The sequence below is a fragment of the Vidua macroura genome, chromosome 1 (genome assembly GCF_024509145.1).
Source record: "Vidua macroura isolate BioBank_ID:100142 chromosome 1, ASM2450914v1, whole genome shotgun sequence".
In the NCBI taxonomy this organism is placed as follows: Eukaryota; Metazoa; Chordata; class Aves; order Passeriformes; family Viduidae; genus Vidua; species Vidua macroura.
Window position 1 is genome coordinate 4,973,314 of NC_071571.1, and position 27,636 is coordinate 5,000,949.

Sequence of the window (27,636 nt, forward strand, 5' to 3'; positions counted from 1 at the left end):
CTGTCCCCAATGCAGACACCATAAAATTAAAACTCTTCAATTGCATGCCTTAATGGAAGCGCAGTAAGTAAAGGGCTGTGCTAGATGGGCCATCCATATCCCTCCCCACCCTATTCACTCTCATTCTGAAAAATGCACTGGGAAAAAGCTCCTGATGTGGTGAGAAATATTTTTCCATTGTCCTGATCCCTTGAGTCTTCCCCACCACCACCAGACACCTGGGAGGGTCTGTCCTTGGGGATGTGAGGACAGATAATTGTGAGTCTGCTTCCAGTTAAGGCATCCTGCCCCGTTACTCCATGACATGTGAACTTACAGACAGATGCATTTGTGAAGCAGCTAAGGACAAGACACAGCTCTGGGTGATGCTGAGGGCTGGCAGGTATCTGACCCCTGCATCTGTACCCCTGACCCTGGTACAGGCCAGCCAGAGAGGAAACATGGTTGCAATCTGTAGGAGCTGTTGAATTGAATTTGGGGAACCGATGGACGAATGCCAATTTCCACTCCGAGGCAAAACCAGACGTTTAATCTGATCATGCTCATAGTTTGGCAGAACAGCCATATCTGTAAATGCCCAGCATCTGTAAATCTACTGCTTTTGATGTCAAAGGGTTTTCATGTGTTCTGCAAAGTAAAATATTGACTAAATTATGACCTACTGGAACCTTCTCTGATGACTGCTGTGTGCTGGCAGGCGATGAAAAGGGTGGCTGAGCTTTTTTTTGCTCAAGTTTGGTTCCAGCAGATATAAAAGAAGCAATTGAATTAATTGGCTATAGAATGAGGTTCAGAGGTTGCTTAGAGGGAGCTGTGAGATGAGTTGCTGCATCAAGGTTTTTTTTTAATGCACCCAGTACAGATAAACCTACAATTTTCCACAAGTGTTTAAATAACACCGTGCTGACATAAACACTGCAGAGGTTCTGGCCTTTAACCTCACGCATGTGAGCCAAAGATTTCTTACAACTCAGCTCATTCAACCAGCCTTTTCTTGGTTTTCCAGCTCTTTCTCTTCCTTCACAGCTGTTCAGTGTCATGTTTGAAAGTTTCTTAGAAGAAAGACCTTTCCAAACCCCAATAAATGCAGCTTTTTCTGCACTGTCCACAACACATCGACCTGCCCCTGCTGCAAGGTGTGAATGCAGGGTTGCCCCAGCCCAAGTGGCAGCACTTTAGTAGGGTGCAAATGGTTTTGTGATGGAAAGGCACTGGAGAATGCTGAGTTAGAGTGAACTGGCTCAGGAAGAAGAGCTCTGAAGGCTGAGCTTTCCTCCCTGGTGGATGGAGAAGTTTTCTTTGAAGGACAGGCCTGACCCTTGGGTTGGCTGTGCTGGTGTTGCCAGGCCCAGTTCAGATGGCAGTACTGCTGGGTAGGAGTTTTCTGAACAGCCCTTTTTTTTTCATTAGGAAATGATCATTTTCAAAGCCAAAGCTTTGGCTCCCGAGTCCAACTGGCTTTGGGAACAGAGTAGGAATTAAAGCTGGAGGAAAAGGCTTGTCCCTTTCCCTTCTTGTGGTGTGATAACTGGGTCAGGGCTGAAAGCAGTCTCCTCTCCAGTTACAGATGCTGGGATCAAACCTCCTCTCTGTCTTGCTCAGAGCAGTGATTTGAAAATCAGCCTTCACTCCCCTCATCAGAGCTTCCTTAGTGTGTAACTGTCTGGGTCGTTCTGGGTTTTGCCAGAAAATGTAAAAATCCATGGGTCTCTTGAAATGCTGGGTGGGAAAATTTTTCACATCTCTAAACCCTTCACAGAAGAGGAAAAAACATCTTAAACATCTGGGACAGGATTTTTTTAATTGTTATTATTTCAAGCCAAGATAAGGCATGACATTATATTTAATGCTGATTGACTGGAGGAGAAAATCAGTTGCTTAGAGTGTAATGCAAAAAAATTCTAACAATGCATGAGAAATCCTGTAATAACAGACCTACTTGAGAATTTGACTGGCATGAAATGTGAAGTGTACTGTTACTTTAATTGTATTTTTATGCAGACATGCTCAATTCCTATTAGTGGCAGAGTTGTGTTTGCATTTGGCCAGAGGCAAAGAATTACTAGTGGACAGTTTAATCAGAATGAAAGAAGGAAAATAAAATTAATGTAGCATGTGCTGGGCTCAGACATTTGTGTTGGAAGAATTTTCACATCTGTATTGTGTGAAGCTTGGTCCTGTTTATTTTAAAAACCTGAAAATGAGGGTTGAATGATTTCACACTGGAGTTATGATTGCCAGTCATTTAGTTCAAGGGTTGAGGTTAGTAAATGAATAATTCCAGTTTGCCAGAAGTCTTTGTTGGTAGTCAGTGGTTAAAAATTAAGGGCTGAAGATGTTGCTGCTTTACTCCTGTGTAAATCCACCCATCCATTACTTATATAATTATGCTTTGAAGCCAAGTGTAGAGGGGGATCCTGCTGGGCTGGAGAGCCCATAAGTACCTGCAGCTATTTAGCAAATGCCCTGAAATATTTCATAACTCCCTAGGACAGAGCAGAAGGTGGAATCAACTTGCCTGTATCCTGCCAGTGGGTGGCCAGTGCCTGATCCAGGAGGGGAGCCCCAAAATAGGGCTGACAGGACCAGAGCTTTGCAGCTGTGTGGTTGCAGCCAAGATCATTGAGATGAGCCAGAAGGTGATTCCTCCTGTCCTCAGACAGACCCCTGAGGTGGAAGGGTCAGAGGAGGTGCCCCATAGGGGTGCTACTTCTCTGTAAGCAGAGATGGTGAAGACCGTGAAGACAGGAGGAAAATTCTGAAAGAATTTCTGAAGACAGTCTGAAAATTCTACTTTCCAGGTTTTTGAAGCAGGTAAAGGGGATTCCCACCATGCCTCCTGACACCCCAGTTAAAGTAAATCCCAGCGTTTTTAGATTGGCTCTGCCTTTGCTACTCAGCCATCTAGACCTCCAGCTGACATCATCTGCAGTGACATTGACAACACTGTCAGTGCAGTGTTTTCTGAAAAAAACAAAATTGCCTGAAAAAAATCTATTACTGGAAAATAAAGGGAAAACTGGAGAAAGTTATTCTGCCAAGTGGTAGAATTTGTGTTTATATTTCTATCACCTCTGGCTTCCCTAAAAGAATCTTGCTCTGACGTGATCAGTCACAGAAGAGGAATTTTCTTTGCTTGGCCTTCATTTATTTTACCATTTAATGCTGAGTCTGTTTAGTCAGGAAGGACTTGCTTCCAGACTGCACAGTCAATGAACGATTCATCTTGTCCAAGAGCAAATTAAGCAGAGTGAATAATTAAATGGAAGCACTCAACCAATATGTCTCAGAGCTCTCCTAAACAATTCCCCACAGTCTCCTTGCATCCTCATCCCCAGACAGCTTCAACCCCTCTATTCAGCAGCACCTTGTCCAACATCCAGCCCAGCCCACGCCAACACTGGCCAAAGGTTATTTCCATCTGGGTGGTCACTGGGCAAGGCTTGGTGGTCTTGCTCCTGCTCCTACAGGAAAATCTTCTGGACCACAAACCTCCTTCTCCATCCTGCCAGGATTAATGAGGCCTCCTTGCTGGGAATGGGGTTGGAATTGATTGGGCAGAGTGAATGAGGTTGCCAGAGGAGATGGCTCTTGTGGGAGAGAGGGTTCCTGGTGCCCTTCAGGGACACACAGGGCTGTCGGCCTGGCAGGCTGCCCTTGTCAGCAGGAAGGGGAATGCTAAATGAGGGTTTCCAGCCAACTGATTGCATCAGGAGCCTTCAGACAAGGATGCTCAGGCCTTTCCAGGTGAGTGTGGGGAGGGATGAGTTGTGCTGTGCAGGCTGGAAAGTGAAGAAGCTGTTGGTGTTCACTGAGGGCAGGCTGACTAACAATGGGAATCTGAGCTCTCCCAGTGAAATTTCTTTATGGGATTTGCAGGCTAAACAAACAGCAGAGGCTTCTGTGGGTATGAAGAGCCACCTCCTTCCTCACTGTTTCCTTCAAACCACCCATCTTGGCAGGGCAGAGCACAATGGGTTTAATTAAAAAGTCCTCAGTCAAAGAACTCCCAAGTCCAGTTACCATGGAGGCAGCAATAGCCAAAGACCCAGCTGAGGTCTGAGATGAAAAGAACTGAGGCCACCTGGCTTGTGACATCACCTGAGACCACCACAGTGGTGGCTTAGGGCAGAACATGATGACATGGTCGCTTGGTGACCTTGAAGGTATTTTGAGAGGTGAAGGGGACCCTGAGAATGATTGCTGATTTAGTTTTAGGAAGATTTTGGAAAATAAAGACAGCAGGTAAAAGATGAAGGGGAGGAGGACTTTGCTAATCACTCAATACATGCTGAGCTTCTGTGCTATCCTGTTGCTGGAGTGGGTTGGGAATTTTTCAGACAAACCTCTTTTCTGCAGAAAATTATGATGGTCATAAACCACTTTTCATCAGATTTAGAAACATATATCCATAGAATCATTTAGGTTGGAAAAGACTCTTAAGAACATTGAGCCCAACTACAAATTTATGCAGTCTTGGAAATTATTTTAGGAACAGACAGGACCTTGCTCAGATCTGCATACCACTGACCAGGTTATATTTTTTCCAAAACTTCAGTGCCAAGGGGTGTGGAAATCCCAGCATCAAGTCATGGTTTCAAAAGGACATTTGAATACAAAATGAAGCACCTCCAGCAGGCAGTTTAAGAGGCAGAGCCACTTCAGGACAACCAAAAGCCACCTTGGTCCATTCATCATTTGGCCTGGAAATATCAGCAACAGGGACTTGAGCCCAAGCATCCCAGAGTGGGGCAGGAGCAACCTGTCACCATGCTGGGTCCTGGCCAGGAGGATAATTTCTTTTCCATCGTAAAGAGTGGGAGTTCTGTGCTTTGTCTCACTGAAGAATGGGGAACCTTTGGAAATAATAAAAAGGTTTAATGTGACCCAGAAACCGTTTCCCACCAAGCCCTAATTTCCACCACATTATAACAAGCATCTCTGAGGATAGAAAAAAGGGGGAAATCTTGGTTTTCCCACAATGCTGTTGCTCTCAAGCCAGCAATTTTTCACCACCATGGATGCCACTACCACACAATTCCATAGCTGAAAGGGGCCCAACAGAGTGAACAATATCCCAATTGGGAAGATAAGCTGCAAGACATTATCCAGAGAGATATAAATTGTAGTAATCTATTTGTTCTCTTGCCCATGGGGTCCTCGTAGTAAACAGGGAGTGCTGGGAAGCGGGTGAGTCCTGACACATCATTTCTCATTGTTCCCAAGGGATGGTGAGCAATCCTAGTGCTGGCAAGGCAGACAGGCACTAAATGTTTCCTAGAATACAAACAGAGCGGGAGCCAGTACATAAAGCTGCAGAATCACTGTGAAAGTGTAATCAGATGAGAAAAGAAAGCAAAAGCAGAGACCAAGACATGGATGTGACAGCCTGGAGAGGGTGAGGGAGGAATGTAATGAGAACCTGTGAGAAGGTGAAACTCACTCCTTAAAGTATTTGAGGAACTTCTTTAATAAGAACACGCAGGGACAGGCAGGAGCTCTTTCCAGGGGTCTGTGTCTGAGGCAAATCAGAGGTGAACTCTGCTAATGACTCAGTTCATTAAGTCTGAAGATACTCTGGACCTTTGTGCCCTTTTGTTACAATCTCCTGCTTCCAGGTGAAGGTTAATCATCCCAAAGCACCGTTAAGAGCCAGGGAGGTCAGGCCTGGAATGGGGCCATGTTCCAGCCTTGCTTCCAAGCTGGTGGACTTGCATGTTTCCAAGTGCTGACAGCTTTTCATGGAGAGGCACTGGAAGCTGGCAGCCCTGGAGCTGACCCCGTGGTCACACCATGGTCCTGGGTCCCAGTCCCTGCCTGAGAAAAGCAGTGACATCTCACCTCAGTGCCTGGCAGCATCTCAAGCCAGCTTCTAAATGTGCAGAGGGGGACTTTGGACAACAGCAGAGTGCCAGCAAGGACATTTACAGCCTGCACAACACCCTTCAAATGGGTTAAAAAATCGGTGTATCCCTACTAAAAGAGAGGACAGAAGCCTCCAGTGGGGTTCAAGGTGGCAGATGAATCGAGAGAGATGAAAGTGAGAGGAAAAGAGGCACCTGGAGCTGTCAGCTTGCACCCTCTCAGCCAGGCCTGTGCTGCTCAGCTGTTTCACTGCCCTGCTTCCCTTCTGCCCAGCCACGCCCTGCAGTTCTGCTCCCCTGCCCCAGCACAAGTCCAAACAGGCATCTCCCAGGTGCAGTTGGCATCTTGATTGACTTTTGCCCAAGCCTGAGATGGGGAAAGTTGTTCTCCAGCCCTCTGCTTGGCTTCTGCTTCCCCGTGGCAGCCAGCAGCACCACTTTGTGCTGTGACCTTCTGAGGGACGAGGCAGGAAATATTTTCCTGGCTTAAATAACGAATCTAAAAATCAATTTGTGGAGAGGTTGGAAAGCAATGAGCATACAAATTAACCAGTGTATGAGTAATACATTTGCATCTTGTGGATCCAGTTAACTTCAGAGCAGGCAAAATTTATGACCTACTGAACTCCAAGTATGAGGCTTAAAGAAATTACTGGGAGGAGAATTATTGGGTTGGATACTAGACATCATTCCAGCCTTCCTTAATGTTTTCATGTGCTCTTGAAGGTTTCTCCCTAGCAGTACCCATTACTGAGTTTGGGAAAAAAAAAAAAAATTCAGCCACTGAGATCACTTGGAAAACACTTTGCCTCCTCCCTCTCATTTCCCCAAGTTGCATTTTTATTCTCCACAGAAACCCGACGGTCAGACAAATTACTTTACAAGTGAGATTCTGATAACAGAAATAATGTTATAAGCCAAATGCTGATGATGTGCAGATACAATGTCAGGGGAAAAAAATCTTCTGTGGGTGTGTGTGCATGTGTTTAGATAGATGGCTCTACTTTATGGGTGGATTTATGTCACTTTATGACACTTGCTCTACAGTTGTGCTTACATAGAGCCCAGGCAGAGCTCTGATTTGGTTCAGCCTGACTATTGAGCTAATCCTAGTGGTTCTGTGAGAGGAGGGAAATTGCATGAAGCCATCAGGTCTCCAAGGTTTGGGCTTCTTTGAGATTTCACAGACTGTTGACAAATCCCTGTGAATAATTTTTATGACCCTGTCACTTGAGAATAGACACCTGTGGACACCAGCTCCATGGGCCAAAGAGTCTTCTTGGTGTCTAGGCCACAGGGGAACAGCCAAGTCACACCAAGTGTCAGATATCTGGACTCCCCTCCTCTTTTTCTCTTGGGGATGCTCTCATTCAGACAATGAGAGAGCAGCTCCTTTTCTCAGCACCTCTGCAGACAGTCCCAGTCTGTGAGGGTCCACAGGGAGGAGGAGATGGGAGAGGACACTTCTCTGTTTGCTTTCATCTGTGACAAATTAGCTGCTCTCCCTATGACAGATGTTCCTGTGCCAGGAGGTGCAAAATGGGGGAGGAAGCAGCTTGAGGCAGGTGTGCATCTCCTGCTGGCTGCCCACACACCTGCACCCCAGCCTGGAGGGTCCTGCACAGCCCCAGGTGATGCTGAACCAGGGGGAACTGCAGGTGAGATGGCTTTAGGACACACGGCTTAATCTTGGCCTAACTCCTGTGAAGTGCTGTCACTACATCCTCACACTGAGGCTTTTCCTCTCTGGAGAGCTCTGGAGATGAAGCTGTTGACACAGAAATCCTGAGGGTTTTCTCTGTGTCTTGCATATTTTGAAAATGAGCTCAGACCTGTGCTACCCTGCCAGGGTAGAGGATACTTTTCTCCTGCAAATGCCATCATTTCCCTCCTGCTTTCCCATTTGAAGTGGTGGCATCCAGAGTGCAGGTTAAGTGCAGTTGTGGTCCCCTGATCATCCAGACGTGAGGACACATTTCACCTCCCCACTGTGGCCTGGGGAAGGGGACATGCCACTCCCTGCCTCCTCCCAGCACACAGCTGGGGTGTGGATGGGGTGCAGAGCTGGACCAGGGCACTGGAGAGCAAATCCAGGCCATAAAGTGCTGTCTCTGATGGCTTTTTATCTGTCCTCAACAGCAGGGAAAATCATCAAAGGGAGAAAATAAAGGGTTTTTAAAAACAAAGCCAAACAAAAATAGGTCCCAAGTTGTAAAATTTGTAAAATCTGAACTTCCTGGAAGCTTTGAGACTTTGGGTGGGGTTTTGTTATGTTGCTGTAAAGAAAATGCCATATGTAAATCTCCTACAACATGAAAGATCACGTTCCCTCATGATCCAAATAGACAGGGACATATTCCTGGTGATGGTCCAAGCAGCTGCACCAGGGCAAGGATGCTTATGAAAGAGAGGATTGCTGGATATACATAACCCTACCTGACTAACAGATTCCAGTCTTTTCAGTGAAGGGATTTTAGAATGAAAATTTGGAAGAAATACAAGGGAAAGAGCCACAAATTCCAACACAGGCAAAAAAAAAAAAAAAAAAAGGGTAGTGCTGCACACTGGCTACAATATATGATAACACAGGAACATGATCAGTTCTTTGGAAATCCCCTTTCCCTAGAATTTTAAAGGAACTGAAAGCAAGAGGGTGAAAACCCAAGAGGCTTTTCCTCCTGTGGAAGATGTTGGTGCTGTGGACTCAGAGCAGGGTCTTGGTGTGGGGCCCCCAGGCTCTGAAAATGCCCAGCACTGCCTGGGTGCCTGAGAAGCCTTTCTGGGTTTGCTCTGGTGAAGTGAAGACTGTTTCCCACCATGGCCATATTTCACATTGCCCTCTGCCCCTCCCTGCCAGCTGCCAACACAGTTGTGGCCTTAGGAAGCTGAAGTCTTTGCTCACCGAGCAAATATATGGCATGTATGTGAACTCAGAGATGTGAAACGCCTTTCTGTAAGGAACAATGATGTCCCACCCTGGAAAAGCCACAAAGACATGAGGGAGGGCCTTGGGGACAAGCTGCAAAGTCCTCTTGCAAATGCTCTTCAGCCACAGCTCTGCTCCCTCTGGTCTGACAGTGAGGGATGGCAGGAGCACATCTGCTCAGGTACAGCTCTTGCCTGGCAGCAGGCACAGATTTCCCAGCACAGAAATCCACCTGAGCTTTGCTTCTGGTGTGTTGCAAAGGAGAGGATGCGACATCCATCATTTTCATAAGCAGCACTGCCACATGGAGTGCATTTGTGTGGCCAGATCCTGTGCACAGGATTACAGCTCAGCCAAGGAATTTCTTCCCTGTTGTGTCTCCGGGCGTTTAGACTGGGAGGTCTTTTCGGAATAAATGATCTTGCCATTTGTTTTCCATCCATGCTGTGCCCAGCACTGTGGCACCAGGGCTGGAGGCAGCAGCCCTGTGTGGTTCCTGGTGTTGGGAAGAGTGAGGAGAGTTTCTGCAGCTGGTACCTGACTTGCCCCAGGCCTGCTCTGCCAAGCCCAGCCTGCTCTGCCAAGGTGACACTGGCAGCTCCCTTACAGTGCTTTGTGTTTCAGCACCTATTTCTTTTAAAAGTCTCTGAATATGGCAATTTCCCACTATTCTTCCACCCTTTGCTTTTAGCCTTCGCATCCATCTCCTGCTTCAAACAGTAGCCTGCAGTGTTATAATAATGCAGGAGGGACTCCCAAGGACTGATTTATCTTTGGCTTCCCAGTCAATAAAAGGAATGGCTGCACATGCTAGTGAAAAATGTCCCAGTATAAAAGGCTGGGGACAGCTGTCTTCTCCCAAATCATGGTGTTCCTGCCCTTCTGTTTGCTCACCCACCCCTGGTTCCAGCTGTGAAAACTCCCTCTGACCCGTGTCAGGCAAAATGAAAAGCACCTTTGCCCGAGGTGTGAGCCCCTGAGGTTGATTTGTAGGTATCCATGTGCTGGCAGAGCTATGGAGAACAGGGATCACAGGATCACATTCCATGTGATAACACATGCAACACAGCCCATTTGTTATCAATTTTCCCTGTGCATTTTTTGTCCTCCCATTGAAGAGTTGTGAACATTGTCCTGTAAATTAAATAAGATTTTTTTAAATTAATGGGAAATTTAAAGTAGAACAAATGTTCATTTTCCCAAATGAGGCAAGGAAAAGGATTCTTTTGAACCAACTCTACAGAGCAGCTCCATTAACTCTTCCATCATGTGACCCAGAGCACTCCTCGGTTGTCCTTGAAGAGAGCTACAGCTCCAGCAAAGCTCACAGCCTGGAACAACCTCATTTATGATGCACCCTCTGGAGAAAAGCAAAACCCCTGGATGCATCAGGGTTGCATATATCATGTGCTGCTCTAGATTCCACACTATGGGCAGCTCAGCATTTTCAACCTGCTCATCTCTGACCACTGCTACTCACAGCATCATCCCTAACCTTGGCAAAATTAGCACTTTGTGGGAGCTTTAAGCACGGGCTGCAGAGCTCCTGGGACACTCTCAGGTTTGCAGTATCCACAGGGAGTGCAAAGGACCATCCCCTGGAGGATTCAGCTCTCAGGCTATGACACAAGGATGCCAGGGTGCAGTTAAGGAAAGCTCAGCACTGGTTTGTGCTGTTCCAACAGCACAACAGGGACAGAAGTGATAAGTTTTTCTCACACCATGTGATACTGTTGGGAAAACCAGGTAGGTTTGTGGGCACAAGTCTTCAGTGAAGTCTCCTTCTACCAAAGAGTTGAATGAAATTAAATAGAGCACTCATGATTTGTGTTTTGTGGTTTACAGTTCCAGTGATCAATGCTTTAAAGGACCCTTTCTCCCCCTACTCCCTGAGGACTCATTGTTTATAGATTTTGGGACCACTTGAGATCTATTAAACTTAATAGGCCTTTTCTTGAGAAGGTTGTACAGAGCAGACTCCTCTACACTCACATTTTCAATTAGAGCATGCAACAGCCCCTGGGTGCTGGAGATGAGGAATGGGAGCAGTTGCTCCATCACTCTCTTGTTAGATGGCACTTCTGGCACTCAGTCTGCCAGCATTTGTTGCCTATGAATTATGGTTTCTTTAACATCTTAAATCCTTAGGTTTTTCGGAAGCTTTCTGGAGGTGTATTTCTTTTCTACTAACAAAATACTGCATCAGGGCTCCTGTCTGCACTGCTAGAGAGAGACAGGGATGCCAGGAGTCCTGGATGGTAGCAGGGCCACACATCAACCTACTGTGATGCCTCCTTAGTCCTGGCTGCAAGTCACCACAAAACATGGAATAATCTCTCAGGAGGTCACAGAGAGAGGGGATTTTAAAGGTGTTATTGCAGCAGTACTGTCTTGCAGAGCCCTAATTCAGTGCTACTGTTCTGTTCCATAGGGAAATGCCATCCAAACTGGTGAAAAACCTCCCTACAAGTCCTGTCCCCAGCAGGAGGAGGTGACATACAGAAGCCAGAGTGGTGGATGCCTGGAGAAGCTTGTAAACACTTTCAAGCCTATTTGTGCTTCACTCTGAAGTTTATTGGCCTGCTGTAAACATCTTAACAAGAAAGTAACGTGAAAATAATTATTCACCCATAATTTTGAAGAAGAAGCAGCTGAACTCTGTGCTGGTGAGCTCTACACAGCTACAGCTGTCAGTAACCCTTGCAACACTCCCAGCTTGAGCAGGTAAGGTGGACACAAGGTAAGGAAATGGGCAGAAAAAGTTGGGAGATAAAGTCTTGGGATGAGGATGGGATCTGATGTTTAGCCTGATTAAGGGCTAAGTAGCAAGGACTGTAAGAATGGGCAGGTTTAAAGGATGAGTTGTGAGAGCTGTTGCCAGAAGGTGTGGGGAAAGTGACCTTGGATCCATTATTCAGGCTGTGATCCTTTCCAACAAGAAGTCCTGGGTGAGCAGGTGAGAACTCCAGAGCAGAGAGATCAAGGGGGAAAAAAGCCACAGTGCTCTGGTCTGTGTATGGAGCTCTCCAGGGGCAGTTACTGGGAAGGAGAGCTGAATGAATGCAAATGTCAAGTGAAGTCTGTTCTCACTCCTGCTGGACTGGTGCAGTTTGTCTCTCTGTTGTGCCTTCTGCCACATCCCACACTTGGCTTGCTTGCTCTCCAGAAGAGCTCTCTGGGCTTGCTGCAGGGCAGACTCACCTGTAGCTGTGCATGCCAAGGGCTTTGGCAGCTGCTGAGTTTAACTTGGCCACAAGAACCTCCAGGCCACCTCTTTGCTCATGAGAGCTCACTTTATGTGACACAACTCTGCAAGGCAGCTGTGGGGGCTGGTCACCACAGGGCCCCAGGGGGGAGAGCTGAGGTCTTAAGTCATGGTCGTTGTAACCACAATATACTTTTTCATAATTTAAAAAACACCCTACTATGTTCCCTAGTGGGGAATTTTCTGATGGATGCCAAAATATGAGAAAATGGGCACAGGGGAGCCGTTCTGAGTGCTGTGTTTGATGCTGGTAGCCCCAGGCATGTTGGAGAGCTCAGCCTCAACCCTGAGTTTCATGGGGTCACCAGTCTGGACACTCCACACCCAACTAATATTAGCATAAGCCCTCAATTTCCCAGTTCAGTGTCCTCCTGCCCTTCACTTTCTGCCCCACCTCACACCACTGGGTCAAAACTTCCAAGGAGTGCTCATTCTTGTCACTCACTGGCCTGTTCTGCAGTGAGAAGGCAAAGTAATTGCTGACACATCCCCAGTTCCACTTCTCTACTCCTCCACAGGGTTCCTGGGGACTGCCCAGCTTGTCCATGAGAACAGAGGGACAGCACCAGGCAGGTTTTTGCAGCTCTGAAAGCCCAGAACATCTTCCCTGTGCCACCTGGCCAGAGGCACCCCACAGCTGGAGCTGTGCCCTGAAGAACTTCCAGGGGGCATCTCCCAGATGTGCAGCTCAGACACAAGCTGTGCCAGCCATGGAGCACACACTTTTCATTTAATTCTTGCGGGAGTGGGTTGGGTTGGAGGTAAAAGCTGCCTTTGCTGTCTCCTTCCTCACTGATGGTTGCATTGAGGCTGTTCAGGTGCCGGTGGCAATGAGGGCAAGTGGTGTTTGGGGGGCTGCAGAGCCTCTTCTGCTGTCAGTATCATCTGAAGGTGCCGAGTCCCAGCCCAGCCAGGCTCCTTGGGAAATTCCTGGGGAAGCTCCAGGCCTGAGAGTTTCCAAGAAGCTGACACATTTGGAAGGCCTGGGGAAGGAAAGCTTCGTGTCCCCTGGAAGGCCCTGGCTGGGAATCCTGCTGCTGACTCAGCGCTGTGGCATGGCGAGCATTGCTCCTGTCTCCAGAGACTCCCTCCAGCAAAATCCTGGTGACGACAGGCTCAGAGAGAGCTGCTGCACCAAGGATGAGAAGAGTGGCAGGAGATCCAGCAGCAGACCCTCCTGCCCAGGACCAGGCACCTTCTGTCATTTCCCTTCACCAAGGCCACTGTCACCAAGGCTGAAGGCTTCCTGCAGCTATCTCAGGGAGCAGGCTGGACACTTTGACATTCTTGTGGCTCCAAAGAGGAGACACAGGTCCTTGGAAAGCTGCAGGCCAGGGCACTCTGCAGCCTGTCCTGACAGTGGGGGCTAAGAGGAGGGGAAGGGCCATCCATTACAAAGGCAATGGTCAGTGGAGAGTAATTCTTTGCCACCAAAAAAAGACCTAAATAAATGAATCTCTTTTGCTCTGTTCTGTTTTGTTAAATTTTGCTGCTTTGATTCCCAGCTTCTGCAAACCCAGGTCTTGTGGTGGCTTTAGAGATGGGTGTCAGCTCTGAAGAGTGTTTGGGGCCTACCCAGAGGTGCTGAGCTTTGCAGCAGGATTTCACCAGGCACGTGCACAGGGTCAGAAGGTTTGGGAGGAAAACTGCTCCCAGTCTCTTGTGCAGGCCCCTTAAGTAGCAGCACAAGAGCTCGAAGGCATTGCTACATGGTTTCACTTGGCTGGTATTAAAATACACGAGCGAAGGGTGTTTTTGCCTCAGAGCATGCATGGGGTTTATGCAGATGGGGTGGTGACAGAAAAGTCCCAAACATTGAAGGGTGTGAGGGGGTTTGTGCTTCCTTTTAGCGCAGCTCTACAGCTGTACAGCTTCCTACAGCTGACCTGCAGGTGGTGAAGGGCCTTTGCCCCGCAGACACCGAGCCCAGAGAGTGCAGAAGGGTGGTAACATTTTGGGAGAGTTTAAAGAGGGTCCTGCCTCATGGACTACTTAAAGAAACCTGGAAGAAAAGCAAATGTTTGACCTTAGCACGCAGGACTTGAGTGGGAAAAGTGATCCCAATCAAGGAGCGCTGCATCCTCAGGGAGGCCGGGGTATCTTTGTTTCCCTGGTCCAGCAGTCAGCAGCTGGAGGCACCCAGCTCCAGGTCAGAACAGCCCAGGTCTCTCTCTCGGTGCTCTGGGAGCTGGCAGAGCCCACACGGTGGCACTGCGACCCAGAGTCCCGGACTGCCACCATTGTTCTCTGTGGGGACAGGTGGTGACCGCAGCTGCAGGGTGCCGGGAGGTACAAACCCGGCTGCAGGGCTGGTGTGCGACAGCTTCACCCCGGCTTTGTGAGCCTTGGGCCGTGCTGGGAGCAGGAATCCCGGCTCCACCTTCCACCAAGGCACCAGCCTTCTCCAGGGCTTGGCTTTGTCTTCACCAGTGCTGCCATCAAGAGCCAAATCTTCCTCAAGCTTCAGGTGACACAAGGGACGTGCTGGATTCAGCAGCTGACCAGGACGTGCCCACTGCTGCTTTTGCTGCTGCTAAGAGATTTAAGTTTAAGGAGGATGAAGACCTTGTGTCCTCCACATAACCAGAAGGCCCAGCAGCTTCTGGATAGAGGTGAGGGTCTGTGTGTGACCTTGGCTTCTTCACCCAAACAGCCCCATCCTTCATGCACGTGTTTCACTTGGGGTCTGTGGCCAAACTCTTCCCTCCAGTGCAGGAGTAATGAGACCAAACTCGGTGAGGCCATGAGCACTGTGTCGAAGCCGTGTCTGGCCCAGCGTTCAGCCTCAGCCAGATGTCCTCACACAGGATGTACGTGCTGCCAGCTGATTTTTCAGATAGAGTCAGCAGCGTTTCTGAAAAACCATTCACCCTGGAAGGATCCAGCTGGGCTTAGACATCCCTAGACTGCAGCCCCTTCCCTGCAGAGGAGCCTGGTGGGGCTCACCATTCTTCTCTGCCATGGAGCAGATCCCTGGTGCTTGTCTTGCTCTCAGTGACTGATGCAGCAACAAAGCAGCTCTCTGTGCTCCCTGTCCTGGGGAGGGGGTGACTGATGCATCACCTGCAGCTGGAGCCAGGCAACTTTTGTGACTTCTGCGGGCAGGCAGGACCACAGATCATTCCAGATGAATGGAGCCCTAAGTAGTTACAATTCACATGAATTAATCAAGCTGTTCTCCATCACGTACATCATTTAAATCACTAAAGCTCTCCTACTGGCATCACTATTGGCATGGCAGGGAGTCTGTTCATAGCAGAGCAGAGTTCTTCCCTCCACAATCCCACCCGGGCACGGAATGGGGAGAGGGGTGATCAGTCAAGGTGCTGTCCCAGTGCCTGCTCCTGCTGCCCCACTGTGTCCGCCGTGCAGAGCTGGGAATAATCTCCTCATGGGAGCATTCCATTAGCACTGTGTGCACTAAAGCCCAGGGGATGCAGATAAACGGGGACTGAGCTGCCTTCAAGGAAAAAGCCCTACAAAAACATCCCCCCCACCTTCCCATCAAGCTGTCATAGGAAATGCTGTGGAATAGGAGGTGGAAAGGATAAAGAGTGTGTGGTGGGGGGGATGTGGTTTACTTCTATCTATGCCTTTGGGAGGAAGCAGACTGCAGGGGAGATTTTCCCTTTGCCAGCAACTTCCTCAGGAATGAAGAGACCACAGGGATGCTTGTACACAGAGAGGGGCAAAACACAAGGATAAGCAGGACCTATTCTTGCCCAAAACCCTTCTCCTTCCCTTTCTCTTTCCCAGGTTAAGTCAGCTCTGCTCCTAAGGGGGATGCTGTCCCTGCCAAGCATAGAATCCACCCCTGTATCCTCCCCCAGAGCCCACCTTGACAGGCTCCTCAAGCCCAGGTGAGCTGAAAGTTTGCCTCAGGCCAAGTTTGCAGGGTCAAGCTCTGGTTGTAGTCCCAGAAAAGCAGAACTGTTCCATTGTCCTCTCTTCCTGGGCAGGGTCAGCTCAGCTGCATTTCTTCCCATTTGCCCTGGCCTGGCCTAGGTAAAGGTTGCTCAGCCAGGATAATCCAGGAGATGTTGTTAAAGATGCTCACAGGTCTCAGGGGTGGGGAGCAGTGCCCTTCAGCAGGGGATGTAGCAAACTGCTGAAGAAGTGACAGCATATTGATGCCTCCTAACTCTACGTGCCCAGAAATGTCTGTCTGTGCCTTGCTGCTGACCGCTAAGTCCTTGGGAAGAGCATTGCATTGACATGGGGAATTGTTTCGTGTCCCCAAGATATTTCTTGTGCTTTTGCTTTGCTCTGCACAATGCAGAATACAAACCCCTTTTATACCAGTGTGGGAGACACTTCCTAATGCCCTGCGAAAGATCTTGTCCTACAACCTAATGGTAAGATCAGAATTCCCAAAAATTCCCACTACCAGGAGCCAAACCGTTGGTCCTGCAGTAGAAGTTGCACAGGATGCATCTATATGCAAGACCCAAGATGTCCTTCAGGGTGACATGTGCTTTGCCACAAAAAGGCTCTAAATCTTTAACGGGAAAGTGCACTTTGTTCCTTTCTACGAACACAGTAAAAGGCTTTAAATAATAGCTGTTCATGCGGCCCTGAAAAAGGTTGCTGTGTGGCTGAACTCTATAAATCTGGACATTGCTGAGTTGATTTTGCCAAGAAGCATACTAGAGCTGAAAAATGAGCTGGAGGGATAAGACTGGCTGCTTGCAGATGCCATGCTACTGCTGCTGCTGCTCTGCAGAGCTTTGCTCGTCATTTAAAAAACATATTAAAGCCCTCTGTAGTAGTGGGAAGTTTACTGCTAGCTTGAGGAATTGCTGGGTGAAGCTAAAACATTCTCACTGTGTAGGAGCAGGATGGGCTTCAACCCAGTCACTGGCAGAGAAGAGAAGGAGAGTTGAATTAGATGCAAATCCAGGTTGAGTGCCATGATTCATTCCACTCTGGTTAGGAGAGCAGAGAGCAGCAGCTGTCTCTTGCTTCCACAGCTGATAAGCATAGTGTGGTGGGTTTTTTTGTTTTGTTTTGTTTTGTTTTGTTTTGTTTTGTTTAGTTTTTCTGATATGCTGATTTAATTGCTACTGGCTCTTGTTTTGCCAGTAGCACTCCCTTATGAAATACTGGTTATACCAGTATAGATTTATTCCAGGAATAAACAAACTTTTTTTTTTTTTTTTTTTTTTTTTTTTTTTAAATAAATGAGGATATTTATGCACAAAAGGAATCAAGGTGGTAACTGGAAAAGTTTAAATTCCTGTGTCTTTTAGAGATACAACAGCACAAACAGATGAGTGCTAAGAGCCTTCCAGTGCATTGGCTCTGCTTGGGATCCTACACTGAGCAGCTTCTCCATCCACCTCTGGAACCAATGTGGTGTTTGTGCCCCTGGACATTTACACATTGTATGTGAGCAATTCCATTGAGCCCACAGCTGCCCATATTTGATGGGCTGAACAGCTCCCAGGCCTTGCTGACACTATTTACTAGACCTTGGGGGAAGATAGTCTGTCCTGGTCTATTTTTTCCTGACCCTAAAATGATGCTGAGGGTACAACCCATACCCATCTTCTGGAAGGAATTCCCTTGGTGTGAGAGGCTCCAGAACCACCTGGGTCTTGTGCTTTCTTCACTCCTGACAGAAGGGGATGGATCTGGGCAAGAAACCAAAAGGTCTTAGCAGCTTGCCTGCACTATTGAGTCAAACCCAGATAGTACAGTTTACCAGCCTGGAACACCTGATTTTTATTTTAGTAATATCAGTTAGCATTTGAAGAAAAGGGAGTTCACAGCTGACTGTTGGAAATGGGTCTTTCCAGGAATTGTTTGGGACAGTGCTTGTTTGCATGAGCATAAACCAGCCAGGGACTGTGCTGATGATCTAAAAGTATGGCTCATCGAGTTCCACGAGCAGGGAACATTTCCTGGCACTGCCTAACTTACTACCACAGATCAAGCCAGAAATAGCAAGAACCCCATATTTTGCTCCTCTCCTGCTTACTTGGTAAGAGAGGCGTGTTCTCCACTTAATATCTTTGGAGGAATTATTTGTATTCTTCTGTTCACTTTGGTCTCTCACATGGCATGGTAGAATATTCATCTTCTATTATCTTATACCCTTGTTTCTGCTTGGAACTCCTGAATGCAAAACGCTTGTACAGTCAGACAAAGTGAAACTGTCCTGAAAGAAGACTCTGAGAAACCACCTTAGAAGAACCTGCCAGCCAAGGTGTGCAATCAGTGCAACAAAGATGCAAGGTCACAGCCAGGTGTCTTAATGGCTCCCTCTTCCCCTGTTCAGGGCTACTTGAACCCCTTGACATGAGGAAAAGAGATATGCCCCATCCCTGGAAGTGGTCAAGGCCAGGTTGGATGGGGCTCTGAGCAACCTGGTCTAGTGGAAGGTGTCCCTGGCCATGGCAGAGGGGCTGGAACAGGGTGATATTTAAGGTCCCTTGACCCAAATAATTTGATGGTTCTATGATTCTGTGGTATTCAAGTTTTCAGCCAGCTTTCAGATCTGCTAGTCTTGTCTGAAACCTGTGAGGAAAGTCATACCTTGGAAAGCAAGTGATGGACCAGGAAACTGAGAGCAAAGGTGGTGCAGGACTGACTCTTCCTTTTGAGTGAGGTTTCCCCACTAATACGGAAAAAAGCCTTCCATCCACATTTCAGTGTTTCAAGCTGTGGAGGTTGTTTCTAAGTCACCATGCCCAGTGATAGATTCACAGCCTGCGATCACTTTTAAAAGGCTTTGTGGATGATTTTAGCAGCCAAAATGTGCCTGTTGTTCCAGTAAAATAACCTTCATTTCCAGCCAGAGCCTTTTATTTCTCTATAAATATTGACAGGAAGGGTGACTCAAAAGATAACTGCATCCAGCACTGTTCACCACAGCATTGCTGCTCTGGATCCAACTGTGGTCACTCCTCACCATCATGTTGTTGTTATGCTTGCAAGAAAAATGTGGTGAGCCAAGCACGATTTTTACATGCAATCACATTATCTGTAAGCCAGGAATTGATGCTACACTAAAGAGCCCTCTGAGTTTGCTTTATCTGAATATGTTGGGGTTTTGACCTCAGAAAAATACAAATAAACTTGGGAGGAGAGGACAGCTGGAGTGTGTGTCAGCTCCTCTTTCCTTCAAGCACAGCGTGTGGCAGATCCCAGTCCCATCTCCAGTGGGCTGTGAGCCACCAGCACAGTGGAGCAGTTCCAAGAGGAGTGGCTGAAGAGACACCTGTGGGACAAGCCATGCTGGCAGAGAGGACATGCTTATTAAGATACTTCCTTGAAAGCCAGAGGTGCAATTAACTGGCACTTTTTAAGTAAAAAAAAATTAGCAGATAATCCGCATCCAGGCACAGTGTGGGTGTGATTCCCACAACAGGACACTCCAGAAATGAGAAAAGTCCTTTGTGCCAAGAGCATTTCTGCACAATTCCGGCTGTTGGGATGGAGATGGCTGCCCCCTTCCCCTGTGGTTTTGGAGGAGAATTTAAATAGACCACTTTTCAAGATCAGGCTGTACTATCCTTTCCCCTCCCCCTCTTCCCACTGATGTTTTTAGCTCTAAGTCTCAGGGCTGCAAGAGGTGACAGTTGCATTTTGTGGCCAAACAGCTTCCCTCTTTCAAACAAGGCAACTTTTGAAAACAAAGCACCACAGGAAAAACCTGACAGAACCAAATGCTCTTTTCATGTCGGCTTTTACAAGACCACTGCTACTTTTTTTGCTGCACCTTTGACAAGACACAAATAATTTCAACTGTAGCAAAGACCCAAGCCATAGTTATGCACAGTGGTCCTCTTGCTTGCTTGCTTTGCTTTCTTATTTAGAAAAGGAAAAGGAGTGTATGAGAGGCTGAAAATACTAATTCTCCAAGTGGCCTTGTGCAAGGTGTATTTGAATATCAAACATGATCTGTAGATCTTGAACTGATGAAATATTTAGTAGTTCTTTGTGACATTGATTCAAAATCTTTTTAAGACTGGAAAAGATGGTTCTTGCCAGACCCTCACACAACACAGGCGAAAGGTTTATGGTCCAGGGCCACTTTGTGTCTGGTTTTCATCATCTGATTGAACTACAGCATTTTCTGTAAGAACATGCTCAGTCTTCATTTAAAATCCCTGGATGATGGAGAATCCATGTATCCATAGATACGTTGTCGCAATGGTTCATTACCTTTGCCATCAGAAGGTGTGTACATCATTTCTAGCCTGAATTGGTGGGATTCATCTTACCTAAATCTGGGTGTTTACAGTGTAGATCTCCACAGCTAAACTGATTGCCTGGGAGTCCTTTCTGATTCAAAGGGGGAAAAGACCCACTTGGTCGTGGTTTCTGTCTTCCCCATTTCACCTGTTTGCTTAGGCTGGGAGGAATCTCACTCTTGGCTGGGGATCTGTTTGCAATACCAGGGCTAATTAAACTGAGATGTGTTTGCCTACACTTAGGCAAATGCTGCCTGACACATCTCTCTAACCTCTGGCTGCTGCCAGCTCTTTCTTTGGCATTCACCTGCAGCCCCACACAGAAACAGAAGGGACACTCAAGTCACTTTTTACTGTCCTGGATAAATTAAAGAGTTTGATATTTCAGAGTGTTTTCCAGATTTCTTATCACTGGAGGTTTTCCCTGATCTTCTGGGTTCCTGCTCGTGTGCAGGTAAGACAATGCTCATTGTTTTACAACCTGTCATATCTTTCCCCCTTTTTACACACCCAGCATTAATATTTGCCTTCTGAGCAGTGCACAGCACTGGAAATTCATTCTGCCTCCACACATCTGGGGAAGTTGTGATCACCTACATCCCTTTACTGACTCTGCACAGAATTGTCCCCGTGAGCCTCAGTGGGCCATGAGCTCTTCACTGATTTGTTTAATTACCTGCTCCTCTCTCCCTGTTTCATCTGTTTGTTTGATGTTGTCAACACAGGCTATCTGGAGTGATTAAATTTTCATTTTTTGTTGCATTCTAGCTTAATCCACCAAGAGCATGGACACAAGGATGTGTCCCATCTCCTGGAATTAGTGCTGTGGGATGAGAATTATGAGAATTATGATACATTGATACATTGCTGCAATGTATCATAAACTACTTCCTTAGTTGAACAGGGGTATGCTGACTGCATGGGTTTGGGTGACCTGAAGCCCAGCTCTGCACAGACTGAAGAACTTTTTGCTGCTTGTTTTGAACAGATCTTCTGTTCCTTCCACTCTGATGCCCCCAATTCTTGTACTGGAAAAAAAAAAAAACCATGATCGTACTTTCATTTACATTTTACTTCTTCTGGACAAGCCAGGCACATGAGAAAGGACTTGATTGTGACATGGACTTGATTACTCCATGCTTTCTGCCAGCCTTGAGGCCCCAAAGAAGAGACCAGCAATGGAAGGATTAGCACACACCCTCCCCTTCCCACCACAGCCTGTACCCCTCGTGCAGATATCTTCACTGGGGTAGGTGCCATATCTAATCACACTTCCACCAGGCCAGGTTGTTTTGACAGAAAGACTCATTTGAAGCAAGACAAGCCACTCAGAGAGAAAAGAAAAAAGGCTTTTCATGGTCCCCACACCGAGTATCTGCTGTGCAACACACACACTCCCTCCCCAACCACAGATCCTATCAGGCTGGACTGAGAGGTGCCTCGCTGTTCTTCTCTATCAGCAATGCACATGCAGCAGTTTTGGAGTTTATAGACTATTTTATTTTTGGTAAGTATTCTCCAGATCTTTGCACTACAAAAGGTCACAAATTCCTGACATAAGAAACATGGCAGAAATGTTACTGTGCAAAGGAGCAGAAAGCTCCAATAACTCTGGTGTGCTGTGCCAAATGGGGAAGATGCTCTGGAACCATGGATGTCTTGCTGGCAATCAAGGTCATTTCTTCTCCAAGGATGGGATATACAGAAAAATCCAGGGAAATTCATTGGCTCTAACCTGTCTGACTGCAAAGGCTCATGACTTTCTGCACACCAGAGCCATGACAAGTGATTGGTATGGTCAATGTTAAGAAATATATACTGCAATCAGGCTTAAGCCTACTGGAGTCTTCTCCATCTGTAGGCATTCCTGCCCAGGCATCATGGGCATATGGACTTGGCATTGCATCATCCTAAAATTAAACAAAGAAATGTGGGTCTGGCGACTGGAAAGCTTTATGTCTCAACTTCGTCCTCAATAATACTGACCTCTGCCTCCATTTTGTGTGTCTGCCTGTTACATTGAGGCCAAATGAGGAAGAAAACTGAGTCTATTTCTGCAATGCCTCCTTCTCTGCTTTACATGGTCCCTGGTCGGTGTATTCCCTTGCAGCCAGGACAGACAAAGACTGGGGAAAGGAGAACCTCTTCAAAATTTGGCTAGACGGGTGGAGCTCAGCACGTAGGTCCTCCCTTTGCCTGTGAAGGGAGAGAGGTGAGGATTTAAACATACCTGTACCAAGCCAGTCCAGTGTGTGGTCTGGAAATAACAGCCCAATGTGGTCTCTCAGACTGTAGCTCCTGTGGGAATCTCAAAAGCACCAGCAAAAGGAAAAGAAAGAAACATCTAAACAGCCTTTTTTTCCAAAGCCAGGCAAAATGATGGTCTCCTGTCCTGTTTGATGCTGATTTCCCAGCAACTGCTCCCTGCCCCTGCACTGTGCATTCCCCTGTGGGCTGTCAGATCAGACAGATGCTTAGATGTAGGAAGGGGAGAAAAGAGAGACAAAGAAAGAATGTCACCACCCAGCTGATGATATCCTCTCACTAGGGCTGGGGGCTCACACCAGGGGCTGCACAGCTCCCGCAGGAGCAAAGCTGTGGCCCCAGACAGCAGCAAGCCCTAAACAACAGTGCAAGCCCATCACCTCTGAGCCGGTGTTTGAATCAGAGCATGAGTGGGGAGCTGGCAGAGAGTGGGGGGAACACGGGGAGCGGGTGTGTGTCAGATAATTTATTGGCAAGGTCTTCAAAGGAGTTCTGTTCCCTCTCGGGACAATGGGAGCTACCGGGGGCTCCGGTGCACTTACCACTCTGGTCACGTCAGCGCCAGCCCCCCGGTTGGGTGTGTGAAGAATACCCTTCAGTGTGACACTGACCTCTAAAACAAATAGAGTATTGCGGCGCGCTGATGCCCCATTCATCACCGGGTGACAATGGGAGCCAGGCCCGTGAGCGAACAGCGTTTCATTCAGGGCGGTTCACAGCGAGCGCCTCCGGAGCGCTCGGTGCCAGCCCCGTGCAGCCCCCCGGGCACGCTGCCCCCCGGCCCGCGGGGAATCCGCCGGGAGGCTCAGGATGCCGCAGCACCGAGGGGAAATCCCGCTTCACAGGGCATGGAGGGGCTGGGCTGCTGGGTGGGATAGCTGGAGACAGCCAGGGAGGGCAGGGAGGGAGAATGATGGGGAGTCCAGGATATTTTCTCACCCGGGAGTGTCTCACTTTGCAAGAAGTGTTGTTCTCACTCTGGGCTCAGACAAGGGGCTGTCCCAGAGGAGAAAAGATGCCTGAGGGATCTGGATAGACTCTTCCTCTGTGCGCTGATGGAGGAGACCAAGGACTGGGAGAACAATACAGCTGTGGTGAATGGTGATGGAGAATCAGGGTAGGGAGATGAGCATGAAGTCTTGCCGGCCACGCTGGGCCATTGAGGGGTAGGAATCTGCACACAGACCCTAAGAGGGGCACTAGAACCTCACTAGCTAACTCCTGTGCCTTCCCTTCTGCAGTCACCAGCTCCAGGATGAATTTTCTCCAGCTGCTTCTGCTGCCCACTGCTCTCTGTTGTTGTTCCTATGCATAAGGACAGAGGAGTTGGCTGGTGACAGTAGAAAATCACAATGTCAGGCTTCACAGTAACATGCAAGGGACATTTGATGTCCCTCTATGGGGCAGCAAGCCAGAAGAAGGCTTTCTTCTCCATGCCTGAGCCAGGCTGGGCTGAGCATTAAAACCTGAAGGTGCACATGCTCATTTTGTTGGATTTTCTTCTTCATTCACATCCTTCATCAATGGTTAATTCCTCCTGAATGAGCCTTGGACTGTCTGGTGATTGCATTTGCTGGTCACGTCTCTGGATCACAAAAGCAATCACAGTTCTACATATGCTCCTCATAAGGACCTCTGCAAATGACCAAAGTGAATATGCAGGGAGTCATTCCCACGTGCAGATCGTAGCATGAAGAGTGCAATTACAGAGATTCCTCGAAAAAAATCGCCTGTGTAATGTACAGATGTGTACATTCACACTTTTAACAAGCCTGGTCTTATCTAGGCAGGCATCAGGACTGTGAGAAATGCTCCCACACATTTTCAGAGGGAGTTTCAGGGATTAATCCTGCCAAGGACTTGCCTTTCGGAGAAAGTGGCCTTGTGCTGGTGCCTGAAAGATTGTAATGTGCAACATTATCTTTCAACAGACATCTGTGTTAACAACTGAAATGAAATGATGGCACATTAAAAACTTTACTGTGCTGTTGCAAAACACTTGCCAAAAAAACCCGAGCTGCTGCTGTAGGTTACTCTGAATCATGCCTGAAAATAGCATATCCAGCATTACTTGGAAGCAGGCACACGGTTGCAAGCAAATCTAATTATCTCCTGGGAAATAAAGCACCAATGCCTGTGTGAAAGGCTCAGAGGTGAGTGTAGGCATTGTCCCACCATTCAGGGGAATGATATGTGGATTTGTGACTCCTGTAGGTCATGGAATCTCGCGCCCTTGCCAAGTGTGCAGTTGTCTGATCGTGTGAAGATCACCCACCTTGCTCTGCTGTGGCCTGTGAGGGATCTCAAATAAAGCAAGCAAGGGCTACACGGTGAGAATTCATGTTCTGATTTCCCAGCTCACTGCTCAGAGAGGGACAGTGTTACAAGGGTGAAATGACTGGTCTGGCTGAACGTGGTTGTTTCAGCACCTCTGATACTGGTGGGTACAATTTACATCTTCCTTCTCTGAGTTGTTTGGAAGGTGTCTGTCTGTCCCCAGGCTGGCAGAGGGAGGCTGGTGCCGTGCACAGCTGGCTGGAGGGTGGGACACAGGCCTAAAAGGCACATGGGGATGTTTTACACAGGTGGAGCAGCATCACTGAGGCTGCTCAGGCACTGCAGCAAAGCCTGGATGGTGAGCATTGAATTAGGGACCAAGGACATGGACTCTATTCTGGAAATCTCTGTGGAAAGCTCTCCAGAGTGGGAACAGCACAGGGAAAGCCACAAGGGATGGGAGATGAGAACAAAGGGTTTACAGGAGACCTATGATGTTTTGGAGCAGCAGCTGAAGACCATAAGAGATGTGTAGGGCACCTGAAGGGATGGTACATGACAACACATGAGAACTGAATCTGGCCACAGCTATCACAGAAAACACAATTTGAAAGCACCTCAGAGGCTATGACATCTGCATGAAGATGTCTACAAGCATGTGGAGAACTAGGAAAGAAGATTCTGGAGAAATTTGAAATACCTGATTGTTGGGGAAGATGAAACAGGAAAGGCTTATAAATATGATTGCTTGGTAAAAGATTTTGAGAGTATGGAAACTATAAGCAAGATTGAAATGAAAGTAAGCTTTGAGATACCAAGCCTTGGTTACTGAACAGCTGGAAAACAATGGTATGGCCAGCTGAAAGTAATCCCCTTTTGATGAAACAACACCCTCTGCTTGCAGACAGGTCCAAGGGTCAGAGCAGACCCTTCTAGCTTGGCAGAAAGGGTCTGAAGGGTAGATTTTAGGGTTTAAAATGTAACACAGTATGGTAATGTAATGATTCTTATAGGCTGTAGGTAAATGCTATAGGATTTGTATCTTGTACTAGATTGGTTAGTGAAAATTAGAATATTCAGCACAGAAGAAGATTTATTATATTGTAACGGGAACTTCTCTCTCTTGCTCTGCAGGTGTCTACCCTGGGAACCTGAACAGCACCCTGGAGTCCCAGCTGTATGAACTGGCTCTTTTCCCATTGCAAGGGGCATTTAGATGCCAGACACTTACCTGTAAGTGCCTAAATTGAATCTGTGGTTATCTTAATCTCAGGGAATTGCTGTTGGTCCCAGCTCCATGAAGAACTGTGAGACAGACTGCAGAGGTGGTCACAGCACCAGGGAGGACATGATCTCTGGGGAAGTGATTTGCATTGAGGGGCTGGGGAAGAGCACGTGCTGATCAGCTCATTCCCTTCACAGGCATATCCCAAAGAGTTACAAACACAAAGCACAGGGAAGGTTCCCAGCTTATTTCATCCCTTCAACATCCCATGTGAGAACCACACATTGTCCAACACTGGCCAAAATGTTATTTATTATCAAGATTTATTTATTATTCAAGATTTATGTTATTTATTATTCAAGATTTTTTTTTTTCCCAGGATTGTTTCTGGAGGATTTTCTTGATAGACCATGCTAAGAATAACCCTAGTGAGAAAGATGTGACTTGACTGAGTGAAAAGGGAGCTGCCTCTTCTTCAAAGTTTTGCTATCAGTACCTGAGAGGTTTATTATTAGCATTTAATCACTTAATATGTGTGAAGCCCCCCAAAACAGTGAGCAAGGTTTGGTAATGTGGAGGAGAACAATATTGTCATTGTGGGGAATATTCAGTATTTTGTACTTTTGTAAAATTCAAAGTACTGTCAAAATCTCCCTGACTTGAGTCTGGAGGTTGCTGCAATCCCAACTGTGAGGCTGTGAGGTTGCAAGTGCTGTGTTTTTTTCTTCTGTGCCATATTCCAGGCTCATTCTCAGGAAACATTGTGTTCAGACCATCTCCTGGTCTCTGCTCTATTTCACATCAGCAAAGCTATGCCTTAAACTTAATCCCTTGACCAAATTTCTTGAGCCCTCCTATTTTTTTTATTTTTTTTTGCCTGAGCACCAGTGGCTCAGTTTAACCTTTTGCAATAATGCAACACTCCCTGGGATAATGCCTGAAGTCTCTGCCTGGTTAGCAATTATTTAAATACTCTGTTATGAATAGGATCAAAGCCTTCTCTTATTGAAACACTCCATTCCAGATGCCAGAAGTTGTCACCGCATGACAAATGGATTGCCTGCTCTCTTCTCACAAGCGTGCTCTAACCAGACAGGGCTGGGCAGCCTGTGGGATGGGGCAGTTTAATTAATAACAATATTTAATTTCTACAATGGAGCACTTAGGGGAGGATGAATATTGCAGCAGCTGTGATGTGCCTGCCCAAAACGCGAGGAGCGAGAGGCTCCATCAGCAAAAATCTCGGCCGCGCGCTCCGCGTTCGCCGGCTCCCAGAGTTCCACGGAATATTTCAGCCAGGACAATTTTTATTTTTTCTGATTGTATTTTTTTTTTTCCCCCTCTCAGTTACTGAGCAGCACAAGTGTCATCATTCCTCCAACTGATAGTAGCTATGGAAACTGTGACATCACGCCGACATAGCGATACATAAAAATTCAAGCGGCTGGGGACCGGTTGCTAGGAGAGCTCCGCTCGGGAAAGTCACCGGGCAGGCAGCCAAGGGACGGGAGTCTGCTGAACATGTTGTACTTCACCCTGGTGATTTTACCCTCCTCCCACTATTTTCCTTTTCACATGCAAAGCTTTTTTTTTTCCCCTTTTTTTTCCTTCTTCTT

General features: G+C 47.3%; 1 long non-coding RNA gene across 1 annotated transcript; it reads left to right on the forward strand.

Moving 5' to 3' along the window:
- Positions 1-4,133: 4,133 nt before the first annotated feature.
- LOC128813473 (uncharacterized) lies at positions 4,134-13,510 on the forward strand. Its single transcript, XR_008439049.1, has 4 exons — positions 4,134-4,245; positions 7,379-7,522; positions 11,222-11,514; positions 12,574-13,510. It is a non-coding gene; the product is annotated as an uncharacterized LOC128813473 (long non-coding RNA).
- Positions 13,511-27,636: the final 14,126 nt, after the last annotated feature.